Consider the following 19,695-nt stretch of genomic DNA (forward strand, 5'->3'; position numbering starts at 1 on the left):
AGTTTCCTCCTCTATTGGACCAAATGGCTTCTTGGTCCCTTCCAGATCTAGATCCGTAATCCTATGATCCCTTCCTAATCTCAACCCAATATATAATCTCAACCTGATCTCAACCTACCGTGTTTCCCCGATAATAAGACCTATCCTGAAAATAAGCCCTCCCCTTACTGTGTAAGATTCCTCTAAAATAAGCCCTCCCCCCAAAATAAGCCCTATTGAGATTGCTACTGTAGTGAAGGTGATCCCCTGCACTACACGCTACATTACTATACCATTAATATGCACGATACCCCCACCCCCGTGAAAGGCGGTGGCCGCTTACGGCTGCAGCCAATCAGAGCTGCAGCAGTAAGCGCATCATCCTGTTCTTCCCCAGTGATTTGCTTATTGAATAAAGGTACATTTTTTTGTTCACATTTACCTGTTTATTAAAATTGCTGTCAATGTTCATTAAAATAAGCCCTCCCCTGAAAATAAGCCCTCTGGTGTTTTTCTGTCCAAAAAAATTAAGACAGTGTCTTATTATCGGGGAAACACGGTAAATTAATGATCTATGATTGCTGGCCTGGGACTCACAAGACCAGGGTTTCCATATCTGCTATATAGTACCTCTGTGACCTTGGGCAAGTCATTTCCCCTCACTCTAAAAATCTATTTCCCCTTCTACAAAATGAAGGTAGGTAGTATCCGAGATCCAGTCCAACTCCTGGGGGTCATGATCCTGGGGACTTTAATAGTATCATTTGGCAATTAACCTCCCCATAAGCAAGATTAAGGCTAGAGTTCTGAGGACAATATAACCTTGCCAACTCATGGTCTCATTGGATGGAACTGAAGGTGTCCCTTAGGTTCCCAAAGTGGTAGAATGATCCATGTGCCATTTTGCTTCTAATTTAGAGTTTAGGGGTCACCTGGGATCATCTCCACAGTCAAGCTCTAGGGGGCAGAGAGCATCTCTCCACAGCAGCCCCCAGGGCTGGTCTAGATATTATGTACCCACTCATGTGCCATGTCTAGTTTGGAATTTAAAGTCTCTCCTCACACCCCTAACCAAAAATAATGCCTCCTCTTCTTCCTCAGACATATAGCTCTGTGTCAACAATCCAATAAATAGGCCTCATAAACACTTAGCCTAGGGGCCCTGGCTCTCCCAGCTTTCATCTGCTGCCTATAGACAGCCTCAGAGCAAGAGAGAGGCTAGTGCCAGTGCTGCCTCCCTCAGAGCCTTTGCTCATTGCTGACTGCTCCTCTCCACTGCCAGCTACCCCCAGATCAACTGCCCTGCCTTTCTTAGCATAGCAACTTCCAAGGGTCCTTCTTACCTTCAGGAACCCTTCTCACCTCAGCAACTTCTTTGGGCCTCTCCGTCTGTGGGTGCTCATTTCCTGGGCTCAGGACCACTGAACTGTCAGAAATTTTGTGGTTGATTAGAGAACCCCAAACCAAGGGAAGGACTAAGGCTAACCCATCCTATCAGGAGCAGACTGGTCCAACAACCCCACCTGAGCTATGAGGCTGCCTCAGATGCAGCTCTGTGGAGGAACGTGGGGATGCAAAATTCCCATCAGATTTGGCAACTGCAAGCATCCAGCCTCTGTTCTCAGCACAGCAGCAAGGTCTTTTGGCTAGACCCCTGAATGCCAGAAAGGACTTGTTGGATGCTTTCATTTCCCTAGGCCAAGAACTATTTTCACTAATTAGTGTGACAGACATCTAACTCACATCCCTTCATGTTGTTGGTAATGGGGCTCAGAAGCCACAAGTTCCCCATCTAGAGACTGAGGGGGCTGAACCAGATTCTCTCTCAAGTACCTTCTAGGCTTAGCTTGCTGTGCCCTACGTTCCAAGGTCCTTCTCAGTTCTGTCATTCTATTTTCTATGTTCTAACGTTCCTTCTAGGACTTCCATTCTAAGTTCCTTCTGGCTCAAATATTCTTTGCTCTAAGATCTGTCTCCAATGTGCTGCCTTCTGAGGTCCCTCTAAGCTCTGTCATTCTCTGTTTTAAAGTCCTGTCCATCTCATGTGTTCTAAGTTCTCACTTACTCTGGCATTCCCTGTTCTATATTTCAAGTTTTCTCCAAGCTCTTACACTCTATGTTATGTATTCTAAGGTCCCTGGCACCTCTGATAGTCTATGTGTTGTTTCCTCCAAGCTCTGATACTCAATTTTCTGTAAACATGAATCCAAGTAACTAACAACACCATTACTCTTGGGTCAAGGATTTGCTAGGAGTACAAATTACTGGAATAAATGGTACTTGGGGATGGGGACTAAATATCATGGCACAGCCACACTATCATGTATTTCCAGGTAAGGTACCAGTCCTGCTTCCAGAAACAACACATGCAGGTCAAAGCAGATGAGGGTCTCAGTGGACCATCTTCCCACTTGCTGTAGATGGCCACTTTTATTGAAATCCCTCACTCAGTGATCTGCATCAGTGATTAAGGTGACTGAAGGGACCAAATCAGGCAGGTCACAATCCATTCATTTCACACCTAGAGACTGGGCCACAGTCTAAGTGCAGCCTCTTAACCCTCTCATAAAAGCTTAAAGTTACAGAAAATAAATGCCACATACACTATAGTTAACCAATTCAATTTTGTGGTATCTCTTACCCTCAAATTCTTAGGCCCCTTGTCCTTGGCTCATCCTTTCTGAACTCCTAAAGCTGGATTAACCATACCATCCATGTTTTCTGTTCCTACTTCCATGCTACCAAACTCTGCTGGAGAAAGTTATGTAATTTGTGTTTCCAGTGTACACTACAAATTTGTTATCTAATCTCAAGTGAGTCCTCACTGCTGCACAGCAACAGAGCTATAACTAGCAATTTTGTATCCAGGGACTCAGATAAGCAAAGCAAAATACTCCACTGGATATACAGTACAAAAGGTGCCCCTCATATTAACTTTTTAAGATGAATTCAGTTGCAGTAAGTAGAGAGAGACTTTAGAGAGATATCTCACAAGCTCAAGATGAGACAAATCACCAGGACACCAGGAGAGAGACACTAGACCTGACCCCCATGAACTGAGATTCTGGGACATCTCAAAGCCCAACCTCAGAGTAATCCTGACCTTTTCCTCACCCTCCATCTCCAGTTGCCAAGTTTCTGCCTCTACAATATTACTCACATTTTCCACCTTTTGACTAGTCACATGGCCACCCACCCAAGTTCAAGCCTTTATTATTTCTTATCTGGACTATGGTACCAGCCTCCTGGATGGCCTCCCCCCCTCAAATCTCTCCCCTATCTAATCCTTCCTCCTCACATGTAACAAATTGATTCCCCTAAATACTATGTTTGACTATATCATTTCCCTTATTAAAAAGTTCAGGATAGGGGGTGGAGTCAAAATGGCAGAGTAGAAACAGGACGTCTGCTGGGCTCCGGCTCCCACCACCTCCAATTCATGTAAAAGGTGACTCTGAACAAACTTTGGAGCTACAGAACCCACAAAATGACACAGAGAAGCAAGCCTCCTGATGAGGACAGCCTGGCAGGCCAGCAGGAAGTGGCCAGTGCAGCACTCTGGGAGCCGAGCCCAGCCCCACATAAGCCCCAGTGCAGGCCTGACCAGCTGCTGGCTGGAGGGACTTCAGATCACCAGTAGCTGTGGTGGTTTCCAGAATTATCAACCCATAGATGCTAAGGACAAAGTGAGAGGTCAGTGCAGTGTGTACTTTGGGATCTAGTAGTTTGGGAGTACTGTTGGCCTTTATCCCCTGGAGGGAGAAGATGCAACAGCCGCAGCCATGTGGCAGCTTCAGCTCCTGGCCTGCAGACTGCAGGGGGACCAAGCAACCAGTCTGAGGGGTAATTGTTCTTGCTTTAACCTGCTTGGATCTGGATTGTGGTCTAGGGTGGAGGTCCTGGGGTGTGTGACCAGCTTGCCAGAGCGTGTGGAGGTTTCAGAGAGGGCACCCAACTAATACCTTTGGCAGCTGAGAAAACCCCAGCATTTGGTACGAAGCTCCCCTGTCTGGTACCAGAGTCCTGCTGTGGCAAAAGCCCAAAAGTTAAGTAATTTTGTGGCAACATGAGTAAATGAGGGAAGCAAAGCAAACAGAGGAATCCAACATTAGACTCCTATTTTGGGGACAAAAAGGATCAAAGCATGGAACAAGAGGAAGACAGTGAAGTCAGAACTCCTGTACCAAAAACTTCCAAGAAAAATACGAGCTGGTTACAGGCCATAGAGGAGCTTAAAAAGGATTTTGAAAACTAAATAAGAGAAGTGGAGGAAAAATTTGGAAGAGAAATGAGAACGATGCAAGAAAATTATGAAATGATAGTCAACAACCTGACTGAAGAAAATAACACCTTAAAAATAGACTAACTCAAATGGCAAAAGAGGCTCAAAAAGGCAATGAGGAGAAGAATGCCTTAAAAAGCTGAATTTGCCAGATGGAAAAGGAATCTCAAAAGCTCACTGAAGAGAATCATTCCTTCAGAATTAGATTGGAGCAAATGGAAGCTGGTGGCTTTATGAGAAATCAAGATACTATTAAACAGATCCAAACAAATGACAAAATATAAGACAATGTGAAATATCTCATTGAAAAAACCACTGACCTGGAAAATAGATCCAGGAGAGATAATGTAAAAATTATTGGACTACCTGAAAGCCATGATCAAAAAAAGAACCTAGAAATCATCCTTCAAAAAATTCTCAAGGAAAATTGCCCTGATGTTTTAAAACCAGAGGGCAAAATAGAGACTGAAAGAATCCACCGATCACCTCCTGAAAAAGATCCCAAAAAGAAAACTCCTAGGAATATTATAGCCAGGTTCCAGGATTCCCAGATCAAGGAGAAAATATTGCTAGCAGCCAGGAAGAAACAATTTGAATATTGTGGAAACACAATCAGGATAACCCAGGATCTGGCAGCTTCTACACTGAGAGATTGAAGGGCTTGGAATATGATATTCCGGAGGTCAGAGGAGCTGGGATTAAAACCAAGAATCACCTACCCAGCAAAATTGAGTATCATGTTTCAGAGGAAAACATGGTCATTCAGTGGAATAGAGGACTTTCAAGCATTCTTGATGAAAAAAAAAACAGAATTAAATAGAAATTTGACATTCAGATACAAGAAGCAAGAGAAGCATGAGAAAGTAAACAGGGAAAAGAAATCATAAGGAACTTATCAAAGTTGAACTATTTACATTTCTACATGGAAAAATGATAATTGTAACTTATGAAACTTCTCTGTTGAGAATAATTGAAGGGAATAGAAATGTGTGTATATGTATACATATATACATACATATATATGTCTATATAGGAGGGTATATGGGCATATGAATACATATGTGAATGTGTGTATATATGTGTACAGGTATACAGATAGAGGGCACAGGACCAGTTTAATGGGAAGGGATGACACTTAAAAGGTGAAATTAAGAGGTGAGAGAGGAATATAATAAGAGGAAATGGGGAGAGACAAATTGGTGTAGACTATCTCATATAGAAGAGGTAAGGGAAAATGATTACAATGGAGTAGAAAAACAGGAAGTCAAAAGGGAATGTGTCAACCTTATTCTCATTGAATTTGGCTCAAGGAGGGAATGACATATACACCAAATACGTTATCTTACCCTACAGGAGAGTAGGGGGGAAGGGGATGAGAGGGGGGATGATGGAAGGGAGGGCAGGCTGGGGGGAGAGAAGTTGGAAGCACCCACTTTTGAAAAGGGACAGGATCAAAGTAGAGAATAGAACAAGTGGGAGGTGGGATAGGAGGGAGGGAAATATAGTCAGTCTTTTACAATATATCTACTACGGAAATGTTTTTGCATAGTTACACATGTACAACCTATATTGAATTACTTATCTTCCCAGTAAGGGTGGGTGACAAGGGAGGAAGGGAATGAATCTTGAATTCAAAGTTTTAAAATCAAATGTTTAAAATACATATATATGTATATACTATTATAAAGATATACAGGCACTTGGGCAGAGAGATCCACCATGCCCTACTGGAAAGTTGGAGGGGGTATGGGAGAAGATATGGGAGAGAGCAGATTGGAGGAGGGAATATCCAGTGGGATTGCTATTTTAGGGTGGTGGGTAGGGGGAAGCAGGGAGAAAATTTGTAACTCAAAATCTTGTGGAAATGAATGATGTAAACTAGAAGTTAAAGTATTTGATAAAAAAATTTTTTTTTAAAGTTCAGGATAAAACATAACTCCCCCACCCCATTTGGCATTTTAAACACCTTAACAATATGATTCCAACTTCCATTCTTGACTTGTTCCATGTCATTTCTTCCCTCTCCAGCCCTTTGCCACCTCTGTGCCTTCGTTAGCCTGTCCTCCATGCTTGAAATGCATTCCCTCCTTTCTTCTTCCTCCTGGAATCCCCAGAGGACTATTACTCTCCCTGACTCTAGTCTCTCCCCTTAGGTCTGGTTCAAGTCAAGCACCATCTCACACACTAGGCCTTTGATGAGCCCTCTGTTAGAGGTCTCCTCCACCCATCAAAATGCCTTTGGATTTATTTGTATACACTTTGTATTGCCACTGTACATGTTGGGTGTCTCCTGTGGGCCACTCCAGTGGAATAGAAGCTCTTTAAGGGGAGGGATTATCAACTTTGTGTCTGTATTCTCAGTGCCTGACACATACTAGGCACTTAATGAATGTCTGGGGAATTGAAGAAAACATTCTTTCTGTGGCTCAAATTTGAGCTCTAGAGTTTCATAACACTTTCACATTGGAAGGGACCTCAGACATCATCCAATGTAACCCATGCCTAACAGAATGCTGGCTACAGCATCCCTGACAACTGTCCATTCAGCCTCACTTGAAAACTTCTATTCCTAGAGAATTTACTACCTGCTGAGGCAGCCCATTCCATTTGGGAATAGTTCTCATTATGGGGAAGTCTCTCCTTACATGAAGCTGCTTTGCATCTTTCACCCATTGTTCTTTGTTCCTCCCTCTGTGGCTAAGTGCACTACGATTGTTGCTGTTGTTCGTCCTTCATTCTGGAAGAGGACCATGACCTCAGGGAGGTGATGCCATGACTTGCAAGTGAATTGGATTTAAGTGAGGCAGGGCTGTGCAGAGTTGCCAGCCTCACACTCTCCTCCGGAGCCACCTGGGTCCAGTGGCCAGATGTGGATCAGGTCTCCTGGAGATGGCCCCAAAGGCAGTGTGGTAAAGTAGATAGCCTTAGAGTCAGAAGGACCTGGGTTCAGGGCGGCCAGGTAGCACAGCGAGTAAGAGCACTGACTCCAGTGTTGAGAAGACCTGGAGATCGAATCCCGGGCTCAGACACTTAGCACCCACCCAGAAACACCTGGCCGTGTAACCTTGAGCAAGTTACTTAACCCCAATTGCTTAGGGGAGGCCAGGTGGTTCAGCAAGTAAGAGCACCGGCTCCAGTGTCGGGATGACCTGGATCAAATCCGGGCTCAGATACTCAGCACCACACCCAGAAATAACTGGCCGTGTAACCTTGAGCAAGTTACTTAACCCTGATTGCTTTAAAAAAATAATAATAATAAATAAATAAATAAGAAGGACTTGGGTTCAACTGTTGCCTTCAACACTTACTGGCCGTGGCACCCTGAGCAAGCTACCTAAACTTTGCTTCTTCATCTGTAAAATAAGAGGGTTGAACCCAACAGCCTCTGAGGACCTTTCTTGCTCTAAATCTATGATGCTGTGATTCTGAGCCTTTTCCCTCTTCCCCATGACAACTGTCCCATCCTCAAGAGGGGGCCAACTCTTAGGCCCATCTTCTCTCTGCTTATATAGATGGGCAGAGTGAAGTCCAGAAGGGGAGTGACTTGCCCAAGGCCACACAGTGAATCACTGGCAGAATTGAAGATAGATCCCAAGCCACCAGACCCACACCCCTGTTCAAGACTTGCCACGCCACCAGAGCTTCCTCCCTTCCAGGGGGGAGACTTCCATCATTGCCCCAGGAGCTTTCTGTAGCCATTAGCACACTGGCGATGGCCAGAGATGATGCATTCTGCTTTGAGGGTTGTCGAACAAAAGCAGGTGAAAAAATGATCCTTTCCTTTTCTTCCTATGGCAATCCCAGCATCCTTACGTCTGTTACTCTGCTGCCAATTGTTTTCTTCCCTTGAAATAGCTAATAAACCTTAAAGACCAATCATATTTGGTTTCAGGGCTATCCCATTACATGGGTATTTGCTGAATTGAACTGAGCTAAGCCAAGCACTGCCCACAGATGGGAAGGCTCCCCTAAGAAGATCCTGAAGCATCTGATTATGTCGTTTCCATCTGAAATATAAACATGTTTTATGGCCTAAAGGGATTGTCAAACAGTGTTTGGAAACATACTGGAAAATGTAAATCAGCCAATGTGACAATCCCAAGCAGCCCGGCTTGGGTTTTGTTTTTTGGTTTTTCCATCCCGCATGCAGGGAGCAGGTGAGGTCATTGGCCCACCAAGGAAATTGTGGATAAACAATCAATAATTCCCTGGTTTCTTGCCACCCACCTTCTCTGTACTTGATTGCAGTTCCATTGCACCAACCTCCTGGAAAGCTTACTGGCACTCTGGAACCTGCCTTCCTCTCACCAGCCTGGGAGAAACAAGTTGCAAGCCAAGAACAGACATTTGGGTAGGTCCCATGGCTAGGCACTTGGCTTGAGCAAGCATGAATCATAGGGTCCTAGATCTAGACCTGGAAGGGACCTTGGAGAGCATCTTGTCCAGCAACCTCTTTTTACAGATGAGGAAACTGAGGTACAGTGAAGGGGAATATGTATGTGTATATATCCTCTAGTATAAGCTCCTCATTTTACAGAGGAGGAAACTGAGGCCTAGGGAGGAGAAGGGACTGCCTAGAGTCACAAAGGTAGGAAGTGGCAGGGCCAATATTTGAACCCGGGTCCTCTGACTCCAAATTCAGTATCCTTCCCCCGAATCACACTGCTTATGAGGCTGTGGCCCCAATAGACCTGTTTTTCTACTAAGTCTACCATTGTGGTAACAAGCAACCAGTTCTAATTTTACCTACACATTTTACAGCTCCAAGGACCCCTCACTCTGTGCCTAAGCCAATATTTCAGGTTTAGGGGTCACTCTTAGCTGTAGCCAGCTGGCATACCAGAGAAAGGAAGTCAAAGTCAGAGAGACCTGTGGGGAAATGAAGGGCTTGGCCTAGATGACCCTAAGTACCTTCCAGCTCTAAAGCTCTGAGCTATCCCTCCCTCTCTACGTGCTGACATGCCACTCTTCCTTCTAGATCCCAGTCTGATGGCATCTCCTGAGTGTACTCCCTGAGTAGAACAAGTCCCTCCTCCCCATGGGTCTTCCCTATACATTCTGACTGTAATCTAACTTAGATCGTGTTTATTTGTACATATGTGAGGGGCAGCGTGGTGGAGTGAACAGAGGCAGGAAGGCTGGGCTCCATTCCCACCTTACACATTTACCAGCTTTGCGACCCTTAGCAAGTCACTGAATGTCCTGCGTCAGTTTCTTCAGCTTTAAATTGGTGGTAATGCTAACTGCAGGGCCTGCTTCATGGGCCTATTATAAGGCCCAAATGAGAAACATATCTAGAAAGCACCTTGTGAACTTTAAGCAGCCAGGGAAATGTTACCTGTTGGGTCGGTTAGGTGGCACAGTGAATAGAGCACCAGCCCTGGAGTCAGGAGGACCTGGGTTCAGATCCAGCCTCAGACACTTAACACACACACACACACAAAAAAAAAAACTAGCCATATGACCTTGGGCAAGTCACTTAACCCCGTTGCCCTCCAAAAAGCAAAAAAAAAAAAGAAATGTTACCTGTTTTTCTGTCCCATCGTCACTACTGGATTATAAGCTCCTTGTCACCTTTCATCCTGGCAGCCTCAGTAGCCATTTGCCCATCATATGTGTTCAGTGAACTTGCCCCTCAATGTTAGGAACTGGGGCAACTTCTTTGAGTTATTTTTCCAGTAGCAGGGACACATGGGTATGAATTCATCCATGTACTTCTACCCCCCAAAAAAATCCCATTCCCCCATTAGAAATCCATCCAATAGGGAAAGTCATTGCCCAGAGAACAGTCAGGGGATGGTATGTGGATAGGTCAGGTGGTAGCAGATGATGGAGGGCTTTGAATGCCACCTACACTTGGTAGACTACAGGGAGTCCCTGACCATCTCTGAGTAGAGCAGTGCGATGGCAGGACCAAATCTTTGCAAAGATGTTTTCAAGGGGAAAACTCCTCTGCTGTCCTTAGGACTTCCTCATCTCTCCCTCAGCTCCCTCCCCCAGTCTCCTTTCCCAGGACCTATCTTCAATATTCCTTCTGACAGCCTTCTGATAGCATCAGGATCAAGAGACCATGCCATTCTTGGCAGGGAAGACAGGCAAAGTAAGGCACAGACCTGCACAGCTGAACCACCAAGGCCTATTCGTCCTCTGTCCTGTCATCATCAGTGACTGGGAGTCAGGCTTTCTCCCTCTTTCTTTGTCCCCTTGGGAAGTCCATGCCCCCTCCCTATTCCTCAAGACCCAAGGCACAACCCTGGGAAAATGATAGGAGCCAAGTGGTCTCTCTGCAACACTTCCAAACTGGGAAGAAAAAATTCTGATTCCTTTGCCTGACATTTAAGATCCTCCATTATCTGTCTCTGCCCTGCTTCTCCAATTTTATCTCTCACTTCTGTCCTCTACACCCTCTATGCTCCAGCCAAGCTGTTCCCCACGCATCCTGTACTTTCCCACCTCCTTGCCTTTATTTAAGTTATTTCCTGCATCTACAATGCCATCCCTCCACGCCTTCATCTATTCCTACCCCTTTTAAGCCTTCTACCCTGAGCCATCCCCTGTCATCAGTGAAACTTGGCCTTCTCAACTCCAAGCTGCACCCACCTTTCCACAAGAATTCATACAAAGATCCCCTTTCTAACATCCTTGACAAATGGCTTAAAGATGAGAACCTCACTACTTCCCCGGACATCCAGTTCCACTTTGGGACAACACTCATTGTCAATGAAACTTCCTGACATCAAGCCAAAATAGTCCTCATCACTTTCTCCCCATTGCTCCTTCTACTCCACTGGGGCCAAGAAGAATGAGTCTTTTCTCTCTTCCTTCAGAAACTGGAAGATTGATCTCATGTCTCCCCCAGGCCTTCTCCTCTCCAAGCCAAGCATCCCCATCTCCTTCAATAGGTCTTCATCTGGTTGGCCCAGAACACAGGTTCTCTCTCATGAAGAAACTGCACCTCCCCACCTACTCACATGTTCATTGCAGCAATGGGCTAAGTTAAGAGGTAGTACGGTGCAGTGGGAAGGGAATGGCACTTGGAGGCAGATCATCTTATGTGTGACCTTAGGAAACTTCCTTTAGCCCTCTCCCCTTTGAGTTTCTCATCTGCAAAAGGAGGGGAGTAGACTGAACGACTTCCAAGGTACGCTCCAGTTCTGAATCAATGAGCCTATGAGTTCCAATCAGCACTGGTTCATTGATCACAAGGAAGGCCAGGGGAAAGAATGTGGCAGAGTGGACTGGCCCTATCAGCTCTCAAAGCTTCAGTACAACTGGCTCCAGGGGGTGGGTTTGCTGGCCTTTCAGTCCCTTTGGAATGATCAAAACTGGGAGGGGAAAGATGGCTCTTAACTAACCTCTGGAGGCTACCAGGGGCTTTATCATGTCTTTATATCATGTCCCAGAATTACAAAGGATTTCCCATCTTAGATAATAATGGCTCCCACTTCCAGGTCACTTTACAGTTTGCAAAACTCTCTCTTTACAACTGCCCTGAGGAAGTAAGTGCTATTATTATATCCCCATTTTGCTGATGAAGAAACTGAGATTCAGAGAGAAAAAGTGACTTGCCCAGAGTCACACATCCAATGGGTCTCAGAAGATTCCAAGTCTGGTGCTCTTTCTGCCTCCACACAACTCGTCTCCCCTGCCTCCTCTGGTTTTGAAAGACACCTCCCTAAGAATTCTGACCCAGAGCTCCATGATGCATTGACTCATTTCCAGTAGATGAACTAGGCAGCCATGCCTCCTACTGGGCCATGGAGGTGACCCTAACATGCAGAGAACTCTGGCAGTGACTCATGGGTTTGGGAAGATCCCACCAAGCTGGAAATACTTCAAGGACTATACACGAAATCATCAAGGGGTCAGAATCATCACCAATAGAGGGAAGTCCCATCTGAGGAATCCTAGGTCCTAGAAACATTGAAGTTACAAGTCAGAGTTCAATGTAGTAGATAGGGCACTGGACTTGGAGTTGGTAAGCCTTGGGTTCAAATCCCATTCCAGATATTTACTTAAAAGTTGTATGACCCTGGGCAAGTCACTTGACTACTCTATGCCTCAGTTTCCTCACCTATCAAATGAAAGACTTAGACTTGATAGTATCTAAGATCTCTTCCAGCTCTGGGTCTATGATCCTCCCTGGGCCTCAGTTTCCCTCTCTATAAAATGAGGTGGTTGGACTAGATGGTCTCTAAAATTCCTTCCCATTCTAAATCTGTGGATACCAGAATAACACTGACCTAGGTTCAAGTCACGGCCCCTGACACTTCCTGAGTGGCCTTGGGTAGGTCACTTTCCCACTCTGAGCCTCAGTTTTCCCTTTAGAAAGATGAATATGGTCATACTTAGACTGCCTACCTAACGTCCTGGTTGTGAACAAAATTCTTTGGAAAGCTTGTAGTCACTAGAGAAAAGGGGGCTCATCATTATTAATAAAGATGAAAACAATCAATTATCCGATGGCATCTATAAAATGATGGAATATTACCCAGAGCCACTTGGGCAGGAGCTCTGCCAGCTCAGGCAGCCAAGCCAGGCCGCCTACATCCAACAGGTACACTAAGGGATTCTCAGCAAACACTCTGGAATCCCATCCCAGGTGCTCTTGGTTTCTTTCATTGTAAGGCTGGCCCAGAGTGGATCAGAAAGCTTGCTGTTCTCTCACATTGAACAAATCGACTCCAGATGGTCGAAATCGCCTTTCATCTGACAATGCAAAGCCAAGAGCCTCGAGCTCAACAAAGCTGACCTATCTCTTGTTGTATGCTGTCTTGACTTGCTTTGGAGAGGGTGGAGCTGTGTGTGTGTGGTTCAGCAGCCAGGAGACAGAGGTTGAAAGAGCCTCAGTTTCTCCATCTGTCCAGTGGATTAAGAGGCAATGAGGAGTAGAGGAGGATTATGGACCCACAAGCCCTTATTTAGCACCTACTGGTGCCAGGCTCTGTGGTCACCCTTCAGAACTTCATAATGTGAGTATGTCACACCGATTCATTTGCCCCTCTGTGTGCCACCCACTGTGGGGTCAGTGTGCAAGCAAAACACCCTCCTCTTTACCATGCTTTCCCTTTACTATTTTTTCTTGGTTAGCCTGGACAGATCCAATATGCTCATGGGGCCAAATTCCTTAACAAACACATAATCCATAGATTTAGAGCTGGAAAGAACCTGAGAATCCACCTAATCTAACCCCCTCCCAGTTTTCCAGAGGAGAGAAACTGAGGCCCAGAGGGATGCAGTGACTAATCTAACATCATGCATGAGATCCTAGATTTAGAACTGGAAGGGCCCTTAGGGGTCATCTAATCCAATCCCCTCATTTTACACATGGGGAAAGAGAGGCTCCAGAACTTCCCTAAGGTCATATAAGTAGAAATAGGAAAAGCTGGGATCTGAACCCAGCTCCTCTAACACCCAATCTAGCATTCTCTCCAGTATACCTTGCTGCCTTTATTTCTAGTTCATCAAACTAAAGTGTCTCTTCATAGGATTCTTCAGATTAAGCTTTCCTATAAGCAGGTCAAAAAGCCAAATAGCATAGGAGGCTTTTTGTCTTTTTTCTTTTGGTCAAGACCTTATGGTTTCATCAGTGTGGAGCATGGAACTTCCAGTGTGGTAAGTGCCTCCAGCAATACAGAGCAGCAATTAGTACATAATTTGTCATCCTAAGAGTTGACAGGTGAACTTGGCCAGATGAACAGTTACTATATATCAGAGGCAGATTTGAATTTGAATCCTGGTCCCCCTGGCTCTAAGGTTGACACACTATATGCTATGTCAGGTTACTTCCCAAGTTGTTTGCTAATTTCTTGTCTTGATTCTAGATGCTTACCCAGTTCCACATAGTATATGATCATAAGCCTTTTTCTTTTTTTAAACACTATTTTGCCTAAGGGGTCCCTAAGCTATCCTAACAACCAAATTTTACATACCCAGGTTGCAGAGAAAGCTCTCCCCTGTAACCCTACACTTGGAAACTATTTATACCTGGGCCAGGGCCTAGTTGCTATGATTTCAGGGTCACCAAGGAGTACCCAAAGCTCCTCCACCAGTCTTTTCATTTATATTGTTTTATTTGCTCATTATTTTATTATTATTATTATAAGGTCCTTTTCAGCTCTGAGATGCTATTGCAGCAGCCTCCTGTCCTCTGTCTGCCAGAATCCCATGAACTCCAACATAGTCACACTCAAGAGAATAGGGAAGGGCTCAGAATGTGTTACTGACCTTGTGACAAAGTCATTATCTCCCCGCCCTTGGTGTATTCTACTGCCCAAGACCTCCAGGGGCTCATAGCACATCCTAATCTGCAAGGTCTTCCCCAACATCACCCAAGACAAAAGTGACACAGGCCCAGAGGTCAAGGCCCCACAGGTAGACAGCCTCCCTGCTGCTGTAAACATACTCACATCTCCCCTGGTTCCTTTGCTTTCTTTCTCCTTCCAAGACATCCTCAGACTGCAGTGGGAGAATCAGTCTGCCACCACCCCAGATGCCTGGGTTGTGGCCAACCCCAGGCACCTGATGGGAGAGAAGCTGGTGTCCCCAGCACTGTTGGCAGTAGCTTCTACCTTTCTCCCCAGAGCTCTACTTCCTTACCTCCCCCAAGGCACTAACATATATCTTCCTAAATCTGAGATTCCAGATCATTGGGCAGAGTTTTCAGGTCCTATTGACCTCTGATTTTGTTCCTTCTTCCTCACTAGGAAAGTACCAAAAGTTGCTTCCTCAGCCCAAATCCCACGCACTATAGAAATATCCCATCCAGAAAAAAAATGTCATTCCAATCTTGAGAACATTTTGTGGAACAGTGGGAAAGCACTGGCTCAGGATTTTGAGGACTTAGGTTCAAATTCTGTCACTGACACTGTGTGTCACTATGTAACCCTTAGGCAAGTTCCTTTACCTTCTGGACATCAGTTTTCTCATCTGTAAAATGGGAAAGGGGGTTGGACTAGATGGTCTCTCAGGTCCTTTCCAGCCCTAGGCCTATGATCCTATATGTGACCAATGTTTGGGCAAGACCTCTCTCAGGCTCCCATGGTGACAATGTCTCTCTCAGACACAGGCCTGGAGCTGGGGGAAGAACATGATTTTGATTTGTGACTATGGATCCCCCAGGGATAGTTGTGGCCACTACAGGCAGCCTCGGTGCCATGTGATTGGAGCATGTCAAGTAGATAGAACGTAGGCTCATAGGATGTCTGAGAAAAAAGGGCCAACTCCTTGATTTCTCCAAGAATGAAACCAAAGCTCCAGGAGAAGTGACTTACTCAAAGTCACATTGTCTGTAGCAGTGCTAAAACTCCAAGTTGGGTCTTCTCATTGCTCAGAATCCATTCTTTCCAATGCACTGCTCACAGCCTCTAGCAGAGAGCCCCTGCTGGAATGATCAAAAGCCAAAGGAAGCAAACGAGCCCCAGATCTACTTTCCGCGATTCTTCATTAGCAACTTCCATATGTCAATATCCTGTTTATCGTTCGGCGAGCTTCCCCGGTGACTCTTCAGCTCGTTCAGCTCACTTAAGTTTTTCAGTTGGTTTGAGGTTTTGTTGTTGTTATTGTTTAAATGCATTTCAGGAATGCATTGGGCTAGAAGGAAGGGATTGATCCTACTCTCTTTACCCTCACTTCCCGGACTGCTTTGGGGCTTTGGAAGAACATCTGTATACATCTGTGGTTCCTGGCTTCCTCTCATATTTGATCCAGGCATTCACCACCATCCATGGCCTGGTCTTAGCCTACCTAGAATCAGAGGACTTAGGTACAGATCCTTCCTCTGACATTTACTACTTGTGTGACCTTAGGCAAGTCATTTTACTTTCCTGGGATTCACGTTTCCTCTCTTTAAAATGAGGGAGTCAGAAAAAAAAATTTAATTTAATTTAATTTTTAAAAATAAATAAATAATAAACCCCCCCCCCAATAAAATAAAATAAAATGAGGAGGTCAAACTATATGGCCTTTGTAGTGTCTTCCAAGCCTCCATCTAGGATCATGTGACTTTCACAGCCTTGTGTCCCACTCTGCCCCACCACATGCTCCAGGGATTCTCCCCAGCCTTCACTCTGGGCTGGGGCTCATCCCCATCCAATCCAGGAATTGTGGCTCCACCCACCCCATCGCTGCCTGCCAAAACCCTCCCCATTTTTCTTGGCATTACTTGAACATAATCATAGCCATGAAACATTTTAGGGCCTTGTAATGCTCCTTCTATCTCTCTTCTGTTCTTATATTCATTTTCTATGCTGGTTATTGGTGCATGTGATTTGTTCCCCCTAATAGACAATCAACTCCTGAAGGGAAGAGACCATTTCTTGTAAGAGTGTGAAGAGTTCACATTTCTCTGGAGTTTTAAGTTCTACAATGCATTTTGCCTCATAACAGCCCAGCAAAGTACAGTGGTGGGGAACCTGCGGCCTCAAGGCCACATGAATCTAGATTTAGTCAAAGGGCCACACTTGAGGACCTGGAGGGCCACATGTTGCCTCAAGGCTGCAGGTTCCCCACCCCTGGTAGTCCAACTCCCTTATTCTACAAAGGAGGAAAATGAGGCAAAGGGAGGAGGGAGGACTTTGGGCAATGTCACACGACTAGTTAACAGCAAAACTGAGACCCAGGCCTCTAGACTCATCATCTAGGGATCTCTACTTCACATTGGTACCCAAACAGAGTCTGGACACCCATCTTTCAAGAATATTGCCAGAGAAATACCCATGCTGTGCTAAATCATCTCTGAGGTCCTTGCTGATGTTAAAAATTCAGTATCGAATTTTTATGGGGAAGAAGTCAAATTTCTTTGGAGGCAGAATAAAACTGTGGCTCAAGGTCCTGAATTTCAATGCCTTCTCAAGTCAAACTACTCATGTGACCCTGGGCAAGTTAACTTTACCTCTTCAGCTACAGTCTCTTCCTCTGTAAGATGAGGAACTTGGTTAAATGGCCCCTGGAGGTCACACAGATAGTGAGTGCGCATCAGAGGTGGATAAGAACCCAGATCCTCCCTCTCCAGAACCAGTGCCCTTTCCACTGTACCTCACTATGTCCCTTATTCCATATCCTGGACATCTGACTCACTCAGGAAAGATTTTTTAATATTTCTATGTCTTCCTTCCTATGCTGACTTTATAATCCCTTTCTTTGACCCGTATATTCCCAGTAAAGCTGAGCAGGCCTATGGGAAAATGGAAATTAGAGAAATAAATATGTGTGGATGGTTAATATGGAGCAAAGATGAACATTTCAGAGTTGGGTAATTGACTCTGATCTGTGATTTTGAGCTCTGGTACTGAAATTGCTCATTTGGAAATTACCCAGAGCTTGGGTCTCATTTGCGATGTGCATCCCTGCATGCCTAGCATACAATCACAACATGAAGGCCATTTGAGTCACCACTGTGCTGCCATCTCCTCAAGTAGGCACTCCAATTGTTGGGCTCATTGTCTTTGGATCAAGAGTCAGGATTGTCAACCAGAGTCTCCCTGTGGTGCAAAGTGAGGCCCCGAGAGTTGGCCAGCAACCTGCCTCTTTTCAGAGAGCAGTAGTCCCCTCCTTCCGCTCTCATCCTTGGAGGCTGAGGAGCTTGTTCAACTTGCAGGCTGAAGAATCTGAAGCACCTCCCCCCACCAGATACACATACCAAAGTTAGTGAGAAGAGGCTGCTTTAAACGTTGAAGCAAGAAGGGCCCTTAGAACAGAGATCAGAGCTAGACCTTAAAACAAAGAATATCAACGTTGAAAGAGACCTTACAACACAAAACGTCATATCTAGGAAGGACCTTAGAACATAGGACATAGAATGTCGGTGCTGATAATTACCTTAGAACAGAGAAAGTTGCAATAAGGATATTAGAACATGCAACATAGAATGTTAGGACTGGAGACAGATGGCCTTAGAATACAGAAAAGAGGGGCAGATAGGTGGTGTAGTGAATAGAGCACCGGCCCTGGAGTCAGGAGGACCTGAGTTCAAATCCGGCCTCAGACACTTAACACTTACTATCTGTGTGACCTTGGGCAAGTCACTTAACCCCAATTGCCCTGCCTTCCCCCCTTCAAAAAGCAAAAAAAAATTAAAAAAAAATAGAATACAGAAAAGAGAATGTCAGAGCTAATAGGAATCTTAGAGCAGAGAATTTTGGAGCTAGAAGGGAACTTGAAATATAGAACATAAACTGAACTGTGATGTTCCCTAGAACAGGCAACACAAAATGTCTGGGCTATAAGGGACCTTAGAACATAGAATATCAGACTGAACTGCACGGGACCTAAGGACATAAAATACATCCCGTCAGAGCTGAAATGGCTCACAGAGCACAGAATAGAGAATGGCAGAGTTGAGTCTTCACAACATAGAACTGGCAGGGCCCTGAGAACATACAACACAGGATAGCAGAGCTAACAGGGACCGTAGCAGTCTCCTTCAATCCCTTTTACCAGTTCAATGATGTTGGCATTTCATTAGTATATTGATACATAATAATTTCATGCCAGAAACAAAAATATTTATGGGACTTAATTCTTTACTTCAAAAGGACAGAAAACCTTTCCCACCTACCTTAGACCATCCAAACACTCTTCTCTTTTTTCATTCCATCCGGGGTAGATCTAGAATACAGAAGAGAGGAGTTATTGGGCCTTGACAAATCAGATATGAATTAATTCAAAATCAATAAAGAATTCCCAGTACATGTAAGTGAGAGGAAATAGTAACTAAACAGGTGACTTAATATCAATCAATGAATCAACTCTGGCTATAGCCTATTTGTTTAGGTTTATAGTACGTGTTTTGTGACTCTGTCTGCACAGGTGCTATGATCTAACCTTCTATTCAGAGCTATAGAGTAATGGGGTTAACAATGATTATTTTCAGTTCTAGAAGGGGATGAAAGAAAGACTCCAGACAGATTAAAACCAGGTTTTAATTTAATTTAATTTTAATTTAATATGAGCAGAACTTGCTCATGATGAGGCCACGTCTAGAACCTTAGCAATACAGGCCAATAAAAAGGGTATCATTTAAGCAAAGTCAGGGTGTGCAGGACTGCCTACATTGACTAGATAATTAATCATCTCATCACTTTAGGAACAATAACTTAGAAATGGAAACAAGTCTTTAATAAGTAACTTTGAATAGCAATAAAACAAAATGTATAATTCTCTCTATAACATATATATGGTCAGTGTTTTGGCTGTCATGAATTAAAGGCCCTTTATCATAAAATATATGATTTCTAAACTTTATTCAAAGTGAATTTATAGTCCTTGAGACCTCCCTATATATCCATAACAAAAAATGTAGGAAAATTAGCAAATACTAAAGTACATGGATAGTTTTATCATTCTTAGTTTGCAGTTTATAGAAGTGGTAGACATACCTAATGTATGTCTATTCCTTAGCTTATTAGTTGTAGTGTACACGGCAATAAAATATG

The 19,695-nt window shown here is 44.4% G+C and overlaps 1 protein-coding gene across 4 annotated transcripts in view; it reads left to right on the forward strand.

The window, feature by feature from the left end:
• Positions 1-19,695, forward strand: part of GRIA3 (glutamate ionotropic receptor AMPA type subunit 3) — a 292,053-nt gene that overhangs the window by 126,520 nt on the left and 145,838 nt on the right. The gene's annotated exons all lie outside the window — the stretch shown is intronic.

Source organism: Petaurus breviceps, unplaced genomic scaffold (assembly GCF_028583685.1).
Source record: "Petaurus breviceps papuanus isolate PSGF00001 unplaced genomic scaffold, PetGlider_PUasm1.0 90881, whole genome shotgun sequence".
In the NCBI taxonomy this organism is placed as follows: domain Eukaryota; kingdom Metazoa; phylum Chordata; class Mammalia; order Diprotodontia; family Petauridae; genus Petaurus; species Petaurus breviceps.